Here is a 4,508-nt window from a genome sequence, read left to right on the forward strand (position 1 = left end):
CAACAAAAAATGCGATACTATATGTGCACAAGAGCTGAGGCTGAAGGATAGTAATGATATTAATAATGTTTAGGGAATGTGGTCTGGTGGTCCTGCCGTATTATCTGTCGGTGAGGATGGTGCTGACGGGGTGGGAATCTTCTTCAAACAGGATGCTGAGATCATTAAAAGTAGAGAAATTGTTCCTGGCAGGTTATTGCTTGTAGATTGTTTGTACAGGAATATAAAGCTAAGAATTGTTAATGTATATACACCCCCTGACAGAGCTGGCACGATGAGGTCATTTTATAAACTATATGAGCTACTTTGTGTGGGATTTGGGGTAAATATTGTGTGGTGATTTTAATGTTATAACTGCAGAAAATGATAGAATATAAACTAAACATGTACCTCTATCTAGAGATGGACAGCTTCTTAAAAGAGTGTGTGACACGAGATTAAAAGGATTAAAGATCTGAAGATTTTAACGAGTTCAGGGATTGACATGTGGTTAGTTTTTAAGAAACAAATTCAGTCGGTTCTTAAATATAAGTGCAAAAAATTGAATAAAGCAAGAAATGAATACTATAATACTTTAATGCTAGAACTTGTGGAATTACAAAGCAAACGGCGTCGGAATGCAGAGGATGAAGATAAATTATGTAGAATTAAATCAGAATTATCAAAGATAAATGATGAAACTTTTTAAATGTACAGCTTCGAGCAGCTTTAAATACTGACTTTACGGGAAATGCACACAATGTTATTAAAATGTAATGAAAAGAGGGAGAATAAAAGAATTAGAGGAATTAGGGATGATCCTGGTAATATTATTGATAATGAAAAAGAAAAGAGAGCTTATTAGGACTAAATGTCAAGAGGCTTATAAGAAATTACCAGTCGAGGAGGAGAAAATCACACAGGTTTTATCCTCTTGTCAAAAATGAAGTGGAGTAGATTTATGTAATTGAACTAAAAGTATAGAAAAGAAGGAGATTTTTAGGGCAATCGAAAGTCTAAATGACGGGAAATCGCCGGGGCCAGATGGGCTGCCGGCTGAGGTCTATAAAGTTTGCTCGTCTGAAATAAGTGCAATAAAGGGTGCAAACGTGTGCAATAAAGGGTCGTTTTATGATTGATAATTTATGCATAGTTAGGGATCTTACTGCAGATGAGCAAACAGAGGACTTCTGTTTAATCAGTCTGGACCAGAAGAAGGCTTTTGATTTCATTTGGAGGGAGTACTTGTGGGGAGTGATGGAGTGCTATGGGTTCCCTTTAAAATTCATAGATATGCTGAAAGTCTTGTATAAGAAATCAATAGTTCAGATGAGTGTAAATGGAGTTTTAACAGAGAAGTTTGAGATTCACAGAGGGGTTAAACAGGGATGCCCTTTCAGTGCTGCACTCTGTATCATGGCTGTAAGTCCTCTTTTGAATAAAATCAAGCAGGACCCTCATATTTCTGGGGTGACTAATAAATTAGGTAAACAGGTCAAAACATCGGATTCAAATCATTAAAACGTTTGTTTTGTCTAAATTGTTGTTCCTGTCCACAGTTTTCCCTCCTAATGAAAATTGCATCATGAGGCTAAATAAAATGTGTGTGCGGTTTATTTGGGGTACTTCAAAGGAAGTCACTAAAAGGGAAATTTTATATAAATCTAAAAATTTAGTGGGTCTTGGTGCAATGGACATTGGACTAAAACGCAAAATAGCTTATTGTAAAATAGTTGCACAGGCAATAAAGAGAGGTGCAGTGTGGGTGGGGAACACTAGAAGTTGGTGGAAAAAGAAAGGAAAGGCAAGAAAAAATGTTCCATGTTACAAATTAATATATGGAGATGTTGGTGTAAATTTCGACTGGTGTCGACTGGTGTAAATTTCATAGTAAAAAGATCTATAACATTATAAGCGAACACATTCATGGAGGTCTTTATCCACACAAACACCTCAGTGAAGCAGAGAGTAAGATGTGCATCAGAAACATTCAGTCCAGGCAGATCTCGGAGAACATGAGAGACACAGCATGGCTGATCAGTGTGGGGAGATTGGCTGTGCCATGTGTCGTTAAGTGGAGCTGCTATGTCACCACGACAATGTGCCCGTCGGCTGACTGTGAGGAAGATGAGACTATTGAACACCTGTTACTTCACTGTGATCGATCTGTGGTTGTGTGGGAAAGACTAAAAGCTCTCGGTGTTAAGTTTGATATAAATGTTAAGTCTATAATGTTTGGTAATTTTCAGGAAAGTTTGTCAAAGAATGTCAAGGATTTTTATTGATGAAAATAAATAAATACATTAATTACTAAACAACCAAAAATGGTGTTGATTGACCGCTTATTAATTTACATGATATAATTGTATATACAAATTATATTTCTGCATTAATACATCCTAAAACATCAGATTTTTTTCTAAAATAGCATAAACCAGAAGTCTTGAAAGTAGATAAAGAGAATCCATCGAACCATCTTTTGCTTTATCCTGCTAGTCGGGGTCATGGGAGGGGGGGGGGCAATCCCAGCGTCATCGGGTGAAGGCAGGGTACACCATGGACAGTTCGCCAGTCCATTATATGGCCAACATTCACTCACGCACTCACGCCTATAGGCAGTTTAGAGTGATCGATCAACCTAACATGCATGTGTTTGGACTGTGGGAGGAAACCGGAGTACCCGGAGGAAACCCACTCAAGCACGGGGAGAACATGCACACTCCACACAGAACGACCCGGACCGGGAATCCAACCCGGATCGTCTCGCTGTGAGGAGACACTGCTAACCACTACACCACCGTGCCGCAGACACTGGATAATTTCCCTTAATAAGTGAACGACCTAGTATAATATTTTGTCTTGTTTGTTTATTTGGGTTCTCTTTATCTACTTTTAGGACTCAAACAACATGTATTGCCTCTTTATGCAGAAACATAAAATTCTGAAAGGGTTGACAAGTTTAGCTTTATAGCACATCACTACTGCAGTATTTAAGACAGGGGTGGGCAAACTTTTTGGCTCAGGGCCAGGGGCCACATTGACTTTTAAACTTTGACAGACAGGCCGGGCCAGCTCCAGGTGCATATATGTCAAACATAAACATATAAAAGGCATAACAGTGTTAAAACTTAGTCACTTTTAGTGGGAACAGTGTTACTGATCCCCCTTTTTTGCCAGTGCATGGAAGTCTGGTGTTTTGTTGTGGCAATTCTCAGAACAGATCTGAGGTGTTCATCACTCAGCTGGGATCTGTGGGGGGCTTTGTTGGTGTTCATCACACTAAAAGTCTGTTCACACACATATGTAGAGCCAAACACCACCAACATCCTCTGTGCCATCTTCCGGATGTTTGGAAATTTGTCTGTGCTTAATGAAGCATAAAACTCATCCAGTTCAAGAGAGTTGAACTTCTCCTTTAAGACGGTGTCACACTGAAGATCAATCAGTTCCAACTGCAACTCCTGTGGTGCCATTTTAGGGTCCTGTGTGAACGGACAAGACACCAAAATCAGAGAACCGACGGCAGAATTCTCCCTGCAGGTCGTCCAGTGGTTTTGTGTGTTCTTTCACATGTTGAGGGGCCTCTTTCAGCGTAGCCAGCGTGGGGAAATGAGTGAATGGCTTGTTTGACATTTGCTTTGAGAAAAGAGCTAGCTTGGTTTTGAAGGCTCTCACGTTTGTGTACATTTCATGCACGAACTGGTCTTTTCCTTGTAGCTTCATGTTCAGCTCATTCATGTGCGTCAGGATGTCCACAGCAAAAGCTAAATTACAAAGCCAGTCTGTGTCACTGAGCTCAGGAAAATCGTCACCTTTCTCAAGTAGCTCCAAAAATGAGATAATCTCCTGTTTGAGCTCCCACACTCGACACGCTTTCCCCAAACTGGACCAGCGGACATTGGAGTGGTAAAGCAAGTCCTGGTGATCAGCATCAGTTTCTTCAAGAAACTTAATAAACTGCCGATGCTGAAGCCCCTCGCTCCAATATAGTTAACGACTTTTACAACTGGCTTCACTACGTGGTTAAGCTGCAATACGGATTCACACAGTGCTTCCTGGTGGATTATGCAGTGTAGGAAAATCACCTCTTGCTCCGGGTTGTCCTCCTTCACCCCGTCCTGGATTCTTTTGAGCAGCCCGACGTTTCTTCCCGTCAGATTTGGCGATCCATCTGTGGCAGCTTTGGCGAGCGCTCTCCAAGGTAGCTTGTGCCTCTCCATGACAGCCGACACGCTGTCATATACGTCCTCTCCCGTGTTGTCCCCTTTAGGGACTCCATGGCCAAAAACTCCTCTGTTATCTCAAAACTGCCTTTTATCCCTCTGATAAAAATGAAAAGCTGAGCAGGCTCCTTTATATCATTACTTTCGTCCAGTGCCGAGGAATAAAATGTAAACGACTCCACTTTATTGTTCAGCTTGCTAACTAAGTCTCCGTCAATCAGCTCAACACGACGAGTCGCTGTCCTGCGTGATCAGCTCATTTTTTCAAGCTTGTTCTTGCTCTCAGGACACAAGATATCTGCTGCC

At 41.0% G+C, this 4,508-nt stretch overlaps 1 pseudogene; it reads right to left on the reverse strand.

Annotated features, from left to right (window-relative positions):
* Positions 1-3,453: 3,453 nt before the first annotated feature.
* LOC119264049 lies at positions 3,454-4,199 on the reverse strand (annotated as a pseudogene).
* Between the last annotated feature and the right edge of the window lie 309 nt (positions 4,200-4,508).

The sequence above is a fragment of the Pygocentrus nattereri genome, chromosome 9, assembly GCF_015220715.1.
Source record: "Pygocentrus nattereri isolate fPygNat1 chromosome 9, fPygNat1.pri, whole genome shotgun sequence".
NCBI classification, from domain to species: domain Eukaryota; kingdom Metazoa; phylum Chordata; class Actinopteri; order Characiformes; family Serrasalmidae; genus Pygocentrus; species Pygocentrus nattereri.